Genomic DNA, 11,870 nt, shown 5'->3' with positions numbered 1-11,870 from the left:
ACCCCGCAAAATTCACTTTAATAGCACCTCTTAAACCGGGTAATACTCGACAAAAATCCTGGTAAAATCTAAAACCCGGGTGAAGCCCGCTTTGATCGCGTTTCATTATCAATTCACCACATGAATCACAACTTTACTGTCCGACAAAGCACCAGCGGAGTGACGACGTTATAGGAGATTTGGGAATTGGTTGAACCAGCCAGTTAGCATTTTAGCTGTACGTGATCGGTTTTAGAAATATTTGGAACCGTTCAATGGCTTCTTCGTAACTCATCAAGAGGTTTAAGTGAAACAATTCGCACGTTACCGTCTATTCAGGCGTAATTCTTACCATGGTCCCTCCTATTATCACAACACGTAACATAGGCTCACGACTGTATCCCAATTGGGGTAGTCAGTTCCATCGCAAGATGAACTAAGTACCCACACCTCACCGAGCTTTCTGTTAGACCAATGTGAGAAGGGGTGAGCCGTTTCGCCGTCTATAATGATCGAGCCAACTGTATTTATTTTATTTAACAATTTATTGTACACAGGATAACACAGAAACACAATATGACAATGGCCCCGATTCCTGTAGACGCCAACAAATTTTATTTTAAGTTATACCCGTCATTTTCTTATCCGCCGAATAGGAAACTGATAGATGATTGACAGCTGTTAATTTTAAAATAAATGAGTGGATGAATGAATAACCCGGACGAATCAAATAGCATCTCGCTGGTATGCAAACCGTTTGTCGTGTGCTGTCAACTTAATTCTGTCTGGTTATTGACCAATGTAAACATTTTAGAGATTTCTGCTTAAAATTGAAGTGTGTTCCATAAATTTTATGCCTGTCGATTACCCATCCCTTTCCTTTTCAGCGGATAAGAAAATGACAGGTTAACTTAAAATAAAATTAGATGGTGTGTATTGGAATTAGCACCAGTTGCTCCAATGCTTCAATGGAGATCTTCTTCTTCTTATCGTGTGGGTCGTGAGGTAGAATACCAACCTCATCAACCCTGGTGTCAGGGTTATAATTGAGCCGCCAAAGGCCCCTGACATGGCTCATGTAACGATTACTCACTTACATCAGTAAATAGTAACCGGGACCAACGGCTTAACGTGCCTACCGAAGCACGGATCATCTTACTTTCGGACAATCAGGTGATCAGCCTGTAATGTCCTAACCAAACTAGGGATCACAAAGTGATTTTTGTGATATGCCCCTACCGGGATTCGAACCCGGGGCCTCCGGATCGTGAGTCCAACGCTCAACCACTGGACCACAGAGGCCGTGGAGATGGGCGGGACACATTGCTCGATTGAGCAAAGAAAGATGGACCCGCAGGTTAGTGGCGCCCACGAGCATTCACAAGACCGAGAGGAAGACCACCAATGAGATGGAAGGACGACATCGTACGGCACGCAGGATATTATCATGACTGGATGTCGATAGCCCAAGATCCTCGGAAGTGGAAAAACATGGAAGAGGCCTACGTCTGAAATTGGGTCGTGTACTAGGCTCAAGATAAATTATGCAATTCTGATTACTAAATAAAGACAGATCTAACATACATACATACATAAACTCACGCCCGTAATCCCTAATGGGGTGGGCAAAGCCACAAGTAATCGAGACTTGCAGCCACTGTTGATACGATGTCGTAAGCTGGATATGATGAACCTTATGGTGATAAGGGATCAGCCTATCGCCCATAACATTAGTCCATCATTCCCGTCATCATTTCAGTCCGTCATTAGACAGATCTAAAACTAACGAAAAACATTTTCTTTTTCTATTTAACTTATTTATGAATTTGAACGTAATAATAACTACGACATTTTATCATGTTTTTCTATGACGTCATATTTCCATAGTAATTTCGTGTTTTGACGTTTAGTAAAAAGTAACTGATTTGACTAGTTGGAAACTAGCCTATTGTATATGAATTTAGGCTGATATAGACAGATAGCTTCAATGCGTGGTTACATCTGGCAAAGTACAGAAACCAGTGTTGTGACTTGTGACGTTCATAAGTGACGTATCAGACGCATTAGGCTGATCGATTCTATTCTGTCCAACAGTACTTATGCAAGTATCATTTAAATTATTCGCAACAGTTGGAAATCATGTAAAATTATATAATAATTATATCGTGCTCCATATCCGTCATAAAGTTCATTTCCATCAGAAATTATGAAATGAGGGTAATTTGTAACTGCTTTGTGTCCGTGACGTGTCATGGGTTTAAAAAGTTAAATGTTACCCGAATGTATATAAACTGAGTATGGTAACTGTATAATGTATGGTTATATAATGTGTGTTTTGCGGTCAATGGGATCGCCCCTATTACATGGGACATAAACATAGCTGGCAAGAAGTGAGTGATTGAATTGACTTTAACTGAATTGAAAATAATTAAAAAAAAACAAATAAAAATTTAATAATAAAAATAATTTAATTTATTTTAATTTAATTTAAATGAATAAAAAACTTAAGTTCATTTAAAAAAAAGATAAAATATTATGTATATTGCGACGGAAAATTCTGCCTCAGAATCACTAACAACCTGTATATTATTTACACAGCTCTGCCTACCTGTCCCGTGATGTTGTGTTGTTTTATGTGATGTTATTAATAAAATGATATTGAAGACTCTTTAAAAAAAATAATAATAATAATATATTTTTTTTATTATTTTTTTTAAATATCGCGAAAATTTTAAATTTTGAATTAAGAGTGAATAAAAAGAATAGCCTCATGAAAAATCTAAAGGGAATCGATCGATTTTGATGTTTTATTAATGCGTCTCAGTGGGTTCATGGATGGTTTAGTGATCAGAGATGTTCGGCATTGACATAGTATAAACAAATAGACTCACAATCGCTAAAGATATATTTTTTAATAAGTGTCCAAACCGTCTTATATATACGTACATATAAAGATATGTAGATAACAGTATAAGTTTGTTTCTTCTAATTAAGATGATTATGATTGTTAAAAATAAAGAGCAATATCGGATGTACATTGTCGTCATGATCGTCGTTATATGAGCCATGTTAGGGGCCTTTGGCGGCTCAATAATAACCCTGACACCAGGGTTGATGGGGTTGGTAATCCACACGATAAGAAGAAGAAGAATATTGTCGATTAAATTCGACACGCCGTCGCTTAGTGATAAGATGCGTAGACGCTGTTTTACACAGATATTTAAATAATGGACCCAGGTCCATTATTGCAAATAGATTACCAAAAACAAAGACGACAGTGAAGTTGTCATGAACTAATTTAATTAGCTTTGGTTACCAATTTCGACGAAGTGTATTTCTGTGAGATCAGCTAACCAATAGCTTTATAGAAGCCGAGAAAGCTACCAAAGGTATCGCCTGACTTATGTCTGAAGTTAGAACGTGTAACCGAATGAATTAGTAAAATGGAATAACTTGCAACTACTACTATTTTCTCTACATACCATCACGCCTGTATTCCCGAAGGGATAGAAAGAGGTATTATGTATACCAATGCAAAAGGAAGGAGGAACGGAATGTTAGGTTAGTTTGGACAGTCATGAGCAATATAATGTACTCACTTTAGGACTCTATCGCACTACCATATTTGTCATTTAGTGAGACTTTTAGTTCAATTTGTCAAAAAATTTAATGTGACATGGTACCAATATGTATAAGTACATATTAATGCTCGTGACCGGACACGTAGAGCGGATGAAGGATAATACCTCTAGAATTGCGAAAGCGGTATATATAGCGAAAGTTGATGGTAGGGCTGGCAGAGGAAGACCTAGAAGGACTTACATTGACCAAATTGGAGATGTCCTTAGAAAAGGTTTAGTACGATCTACTCTGAATCGGCGTGCGTGTATGAAACGATGAATGTGGATGAAGCAAGAGAAGTGTGTCAGGGTCGAAGCAAATGGAATTGTTTTAAATTCCTGTTTCCTGTTTTTAAATTCTATAATTTAAAAATGGAAAATTCCACTTAATATTAACTTAGAATTATGAATCAAATCACCCGCGCAGTATTAGTTACGACGTCACTTAAGCCCCGTACATACTTACAGTAGCCACACAAGTGCGTATGAGTGTTAGTGACATCTTAACAAATACTGAGGGAGATGATTCGAAGTTGATATTAAATGGAATTTCTTGTCGCAAAATTCATGAAAATATTAGTGTGTCAGGATCGAAGCAAATGGAATTGTATAGTCTCTGCTTACCCCGGTGGGAAATAGGCGTGAGTTTATGTATTTATTAGTCTTTTTATTATTATTCTCAGTTTCATATTTTTGCGACGGAAAATTTCGCTTGATAACTACTCAGAATCATGGTCTGAATCATCTCTTATAGTTTTTGTTACCATGTCACTAACACCTTGTATCATCATCATCATCATCATTATCAGCCGTACGACGCCCACTGCTGGGCATATGTCTCCCCCAAGGATCTCCACACCTTGTATACCTAAACGCTATTTCTACAATTCGTACGGTCACTATTATGTATGCACTTTGAAACCATGTCACATTTACTTTTTTGACAAATTAAACCGTACAACTCATGAAATGTCAAATATGATAGCGCGACAGGGTTTAGGGATGATATTGCTTATGACTGAACATTACATAGATAATAAAACATACAACTACGTTATTACCAGACTATCAATAATTGAATTTGGAGTTACCTAAGCTACTACACTGTTTATAAATGTATAATTTTACCATTTTCCCTGGAAATTAATATGACAGCTGGCAATCAGTCTCCTCATTAATGTCGGCCATGATGTAAAATTTAAAATATTCCGCTTTTCTGGCAGAAACAAATGGAATTATTCACTAGAAAACATTTATGTCACTCTTCGATAAAAGTTTTAAGCATATTCTTTGTTTATTAATGCTGAGAAAACAAACAATTGGCATTATACGTGAACGAAACTTTCTAGACAAAAACATTGGAAAGTTCTTAAGAAGTCCATGGATATTTTCTGAAAACGATTCCATTTTACTATTGTTTGGTTCAACACTGATATTGATTTCACTTTTCTATTGAGAGAAAAAGCCCCTTTACCAGTTATAAAATACTTTATCTAAGTTACTCTAGTACCCTCGTTAACACAATTATCTCCGTTCAACTCCCTTGTTGTACTAGGCCAGTTTCCAACTAGTCTGACGAAGCGCGACGTCCGACCGGGTCCAGTGGTTGAGCGTTGGGCTCACGATCCGGATGTCCCAGGTTCGAATCCCTGAGGGGACATATCACAAAAATCACTTTGTGATCCCTGGTTTGGTTAGGACATCACATGACATGATTGTCCAAAAGTAAGATGACCCGTGCTTCGGAAGGCATAATTATTAAGCCGTTGGTCCCAGTTATTACTTACTGATGTAAGTATGTAGTCGTTACATGAGTCATGTCAGGGGGTTTCAGCTCATTAATAACTCTGGGAGCAGGGTAGATGAGGTTGGTAATATACCTCACAACCCACACGATAGAAGAAGACTGATTTTTATTTAGTAATATAACATAAAAGACCGAGAAAAAGATGGCTTGACGAGTTAGATGCATACTTGACTTCTTGGAAAGAGAAACCCTAAGATCGGGAGGAGTAGGAGAAAGCAGAGAGGTTTCTGCCGTGCAGTGAGATGGTATAGGCTAGAAATGGAATAGAACATAAAATAACATAAGGTCGCGACCATATCCCTATTGGGATAATCAGAGGTTTCATCCCAAGATGAAATAAGTACCCACACCTCACCGAGCTTTCTGTTAGACCGACGGCTTAGGTGGTGAGACGTATCGCCGTCTATACTTATAGTCGAGCCAAAAAGTACACTTAATCTCCTAAGGCCAAGATTTCCAGACACAATAGTTAGTGTGATAATACTACTGCTCTCAGGTAGGGAGGTGCTCGTCATAATCAAACAATTCAGCAATTCTCTTGAATAATATTATATATTCATAAACAATGTTAACTCTCCAACTCTTCATAACAGATTACCGCAACCGAACAAAATTCCCTTCACCGCCTTTTTAAAAACGTCCCCGTTCGAAAAAGAAGAAATCTAAATAAAAACAAATGAAATAATATGCGAGTTCCAAATTAAAAATAATAAAGTCGTGACACAGATTCACGACTTTATTTCGTCTGTTATTAAGTTATTAAATCTACATACATACATAAACTCACGCTCGTAATCCCTAATGGGGTGGGCAGAGCCACAAGTAATCAAAGACAACTTGCAGCCACTGTTGATACGATGTCGTAAGCTGGATATGATGAACTTTATGGTGATAAGGTATCAGCCTATCCCCATAACATTAGTCCATCATGTTAGAGGACACAATCCCTCTGTCGGTTTTTACGACATGCCCGGGAAGACAAGCAGCTGAACGTTTTCTATGTTTTTTTATTTGCTCCCAGAACAGCATAGAAGAATTATTAAATCTAATAATAATTAAATAATAAAATAAACATTACGAATCCTAACATTAGACAATGAGGTTTGGATTTTAAAAGGACGTTCGGATTTACGACATTAAACAAATTAATAACTCATTGGTACAAGTCCGGTACCGGGGTTCGAAGGCGCTCCCCGATTGAGAAATAAGCCGGACCATATGATCGCAGTGACAAAAACATAAAAAATAAGAGTAAAATACCGCAGCTGTGGGGAAAACTTCTCCATGACGAATGCACACCAATCAAAAGTTTACCAATGGCAATGACGTACATTTATCCATCCCTAACTTCCCACAATCGTTTGGATAAAATTCCGTATAAATGGCAAACGATTTTTCATACAAAACAAACCTGTAAGAGTTGTAACGACAAACTACATTTCTGTATTATATGTGTGTGTATATAAACTCACGCCCGTAATACCTAATGGGGTGAGCAGAGCACAAGTAATCAAAGACAACTTGCAGCCACTGTTGATACGATGTCGTAAGCTGGATAATATGATGAACCTTACAGTTACCTTACGGATAATGATCCGTACGTTTCCTACTGTGTACCAATACCTACTTATACCTAAAATAAATGATTCTATCTATCTATCTATCTATCTATAAGGGATCAGCCTATCGCCCATAACATTAGTCCATCATGTAAGGGGATACCATCCCTCTGTCGGATTTTACGACATGCCCGGGAAGACTAGCAGCTGAACGTGTTCTATGTTTTTTTATTATTTCTGTATTAAAAAAGTTAAAACGATCTGATTTAATTTTTTAAAGCTTGCCACCCCTATTACATGGGACTTAGGGTGGTATTAATAAACGAATCTCAGCTGAGACTGCCCTCAAGATCATGCTCAAGTCTCTGAGATATATGAGAATTGTCACAGTCATGATCCTGAGGGTAGTCTCGAAGCTGAGATTAGTTTATTAATACCACCATTAAACAGCTGGTGAGGTGTGCGGTGTACTAGACACTCCTGCCCACACCTTTAGTGATACAGGCGTGATCTTATGCTAAGTTGTTATTTTTTTTAAAAAGCTCGGTGAAATGTGGGTACTTAGTTCATCTTGCGATGGATGTACCTCTGACTACCCCAATTGGGATTGGGAGCTTATGTTACCTCAATGTTATGTTTTTTTTTTCAGTTTCGAAATGTTTTAACGATTATATTTGGACTTTATCTCTATGCCTCAGTTTTGATTCTCGCTAGGAAACTATCACAATATCTGTTAATACTTCAGGTCTTCTTCTCTCGTGTGGGTTGTGAGGTGGATTACCAACCCCGTCAACCACCAGGGTTGCTATTGAGCCGCTAAAGGCCCCTGACATGGCTCATGTAACGACTACTTACTTACATCAGCAAGTACTAACCGGGAGCAACAGTTTAACGTGCCTTCCGATATCCTAACCTAACTAGGGATCACAAAGTGATTTTTATGATATGTTCCCACCGGGATTTAAACCCGGGACCTCCGGATCGTGAGCCCAAGGCTCAAACCACTGGACCACGGAGGCCGTTAATTTTTCAGGCTAGGCAGCGGACGCCGTGAAAAATGTGATACCGTTAGGGAGAAGATGTGATCCTTACCTACTTATTTTAAGTAATAAGTAATTTTATTTTAAGTTACACCTGCCATTGTCTTATTCGCAGAATTGGAAAATAACAGGTAATAAAAAGCATAAAATTTACGGAACACACTCACAAAATTATACTTCAAGCAATTTATGGTCCCGACAGAATTAAGTTAAAAACACACGTCAAATGGGATGCATATCAGGTAGATGCCTATTTGATTTTGGCCGAGTTCTGTCATTTATTTAAAAAATATCAGATGTCAGTCATCCGTCTTTTTACTTTTACGGCGGATAAGGAAATTAAATAAAATTATCAGGTGTCTGCAGGAACCAGGGCCATTTCAAGCTTCAAGGCTTCTATGTACAGAAATAGATACCAAATGTTCCACCTAAGAATTGGAATGTTTCATTTCATTTTTATTATCAACATATCTATTTCATAAACGACATTATAACGTTTTCCTTATAGTAATATGAATTCAAGGTAACGGTTACTTTAATAAATTATCCATGTTTTATTACCCCACCCCCGCTGCATGGGTTACGCTATCGACATACACGCGACAAGTGACGCAACAAATGCTCAGTCGAGTCATGCTTCGCATGAACGTCACACAACTATTGGTTGAAACTCGATAAACTATGTGGTTTAGGTTATAGTTCTCTATGTTCCACCTAAAAGGTCGATTCCCAACCCTGACGCTGCGCTGGCAAAATTGTCCCTGTTGACAGAAGCCATTTAGAAAAAAAAAAAGGTCGATTAATTCTTTTAAATATAATCCTCTCAGACGCCCTGAGCCGAGGTTCACGCCCAATTGGTTAACCACCAGGCCTGTTGTCTTAAATTTTTGTCAAGTATTTATTGCCATTTGCGGTACATCTACAATAAGTCACAAAAAAGTGCCTATGCCTAAATTTATCATAAAAGAAAAACACAGAGAGGCTCTCTTATAAATGGATCTTAGGGCAACCCGCGGTAACCTTCTGCCTTACCACTTACCCTTCCGAAACGAATGACCACAATTTAGACCAATAAACATGCAGAACCACCAACCAATCCACTTGAATTATTTATTTGAATTTCGAACATTTGCTTTTTCTCCGCGGCTAGTGTAAAATTTTAAAATTGGAATGCGCATTTTTAAAAAAAATGTTGCTTTAGAAAGTTTTTAAAATTCATCCACCACAATAATTTATTATTATTTATTAGTTTTACAATAAAATTATTGAATTTTTAATAATATTCTTTTAAATTCGTATTCGAGCCCATTGATTTTAATATTATTATATTAGAAATAACGTTATTACGTTTTGAAAAATAAGTATTTGCATATTTTTTATTTGCATATTTGTTAGCTAAACATCAGGGTCCTATTTCTCGGGTATGTTTCCTTTACCGCTGAGCACAATTAAAACAGGATTTCGAAAATAAATTCTCAAATCCCATTGTTTGGATTCGAACCAGCGACCTCACGAGAGTCAAGCGTTCGTCCAACTTGACTACCACGGCTCAATTGTGTTTTATTGGCAATAAACATAGCGAGTATTTCCGCTGAGTGACAATTTCTCGCGGCCTATTGATTCCTATGTTGTCACCACATATGATTGATGCTGATGCTCCACCTACAAGCCACCTGGGTTGTAACCCAGTGGTTCAAGACAAAATAATTCTGTTTTTAATACGCCCATTTTTTTACGTGACTTATTTTAGGTTTGCCGCAGATGGCATTAACTACTTGGCCGGACAAATGGGGAGCACTGAAGGTTTTTAAGTATTTCGAACCTGAAAAGGAAAACGGAACGTATAATATCCTAAGTAATACAGTTCATTCAAATGTGTGGGGTTTTATTATAATTACCAGCGCTCCCTACACCTACATAGTCCCTTATCGCTTTCGACCCACTAGGATCGATTCATTCTTTCAAATATTCTTCCTCTCAGACGACGCCCTGAGCCGAGGTTTGCGCCCAACGGAGACCCTCAGGCCTGTTGTCTTAAATTTTGTACCGGGTGAGAGCCCGGAGAGAGAGAAAGAGAGAGAGAGAGAGAGAGAGAGTTAATGCCACCTGCGGCAAATCTACAATAAGTCACGTCAAAAAAAAGAAAAAAAATACACCTACATATAGGACAAACACATACCACACCCTTTTGCTTCGCCGCCGTTAAAATATATAGCGGAAAACGCTACGAAATAGTAACTTAGTCCATATTATTAAGGCATCTATATCTTAATAACCACATATGACTCCAACGATCCATCACTGCCAATAAAACGTTAGCAGAGTGCTCTTTCAGGAGGAACAAAAAAAAATACTGCGTATGTGGGTAGTTGGAAAATCGAATAACTATAGTGATGACAGGTAACGGTTATCTTCCCAGGCATGGCGTCAAAACCGACAGAGGAATTAAGTCCTTTCTAATAATTTATACTTATTCTCTCATACACGCCGAACTCTCACACACCCTCATTTATAAAACATACGCACACACACCCTAACAAACACACGCAAATATAAAAAAAAAGTATTGTAAACCACAATTTATTAACACAGTTTAATTAGTTTTAATTTGTATGATTTTTTTACCTTTGATGGGTTTGCTCTTGGCCCAAGACTTGCCCGAAAGCATTGACGAGGCCTAAGATGGAGCGAACTCGTCCAGAAGGTGCCTGTTATGGTGTTGTGGTGATTATTGTTTAGAATTAAGCATTTTTTTTAGGAGGTATTTTTGGGGCACAGCTGAAAATCAGCGTTGTGGCACTCCCTCAATGTCGGAGTGTCACAACATACTGCTGAGCTGATGTCCCTTTTTAGAAATAAATTTTAATTATTATCTTCAACTCTACTATGTACCTATACCTACTTAAATCTAAAATAAATGATTTCAGAATGTTCAATGACTGACCTCATCAACCCTTGTGTCAGGGTTACTATTGAGCCGCCGAAGACAAGTAACATGGCTCATGTAACGACTGCATACTTATCTAACCCACTAACGTTATCCCTCTTTTTAGAGATAATAGGTATTCAAATGTTCAAATACTTAAGTATAACGCAAGTCGCCAGTCAGAAAGTGGTTCTAATTCAGCTCACTAGATTTGAAAGACTGGACGATGCATGAAGCGCTGAAGTAGCTGAAGCTAAAACAGCTTCGCATATGTTATGTCATTATTCCTATATCAACCCGAATATAATAATTTTCTTCTTCGGGTTGATATAGGATCATCATCATCCCGTTTTTCACAGGGTCCGCTTACCTAACCTGTAGATTTGACAGGTCCGGTCTTTTACAGAAGTGACTGCCTGTCTGACCTTCCGACCCGCGAAGGACCAGCCCAAGTTAGGTTAGATCACCTTCCAATACGTATTTCTTGGGAATGTAGGTTTCTTTACGATGTTTTCCTTCACAGTTGAGCACGATAATCATTTAATTTTATGATTCAAAAATTAATACAAATTTTAAATTCGAAAATATTCGGTTAAGCAAAATATGGCTACTAACTAATTAATGAATAATTAATAATATTAATTATAAAAAGCACCTGTCGTTTGTATGAAATACGATTCGCTTTAATTCAGTCAAATCAGTTATCGCACGTGCTGTTTTTATCGACGATCGAAGCCACTAAAACGTTCGAGATCAGACTTCAAGTTAAGTTCAGAATTCAGGCAAAGTTTTTGTGGTCTAAAGTTGTTTTATTTGTTTTCAGAAACCGCCAGAATTTTCTTTTTCTTACCTTTTAATTGGTTCCTTTCGGATATCATTGATGAGACGTTCGTTATGTAAAATTGACGATTCAAAGTGTAACTATGTTACCTACTGAAT

At 37.7% G+C, this 11,870-nt stretch overlaps 1 non-coding gene across 1 annotated transcript; it reads right to left on the bottom strand.

Annotated features, from left to right (window-relative positions):
• Nucleotides 1-1,209: 1,209 nt before the first annotated feature.
• Nucleotides 1,210-1,281, bottom strand: Trnav-cac (transfer RNA valine (anticodon CAC)). Its single transcript has one exon. It is a non-coding gene; the product is annotated as a tRNA-Val (tRNA).
• Nucleotides 1,282-11,870: the final 10,589 nt, after the last annotated feature.

The sequence above is a fragment of the Pectinophora gossypiella genome, chromosome 25 (genome assembly GCF_024362695.1).
Source record: "Pectinophora gossypiella chromosome 25, ilPecGoss1.1, whole genome shotgun sequence".
In the NCBI taxonomy this organism is placed as follows: domain Eukaryota; kingdom Metazoa; phylum Arthropoda; class Insecta; order Lepidoptera; family Gelechiidae; genus Pectinophora; species Pectinophora gossypiella.
This window is presented reverse-complemented; position numbering and strand designations above follow the sequence as displayed.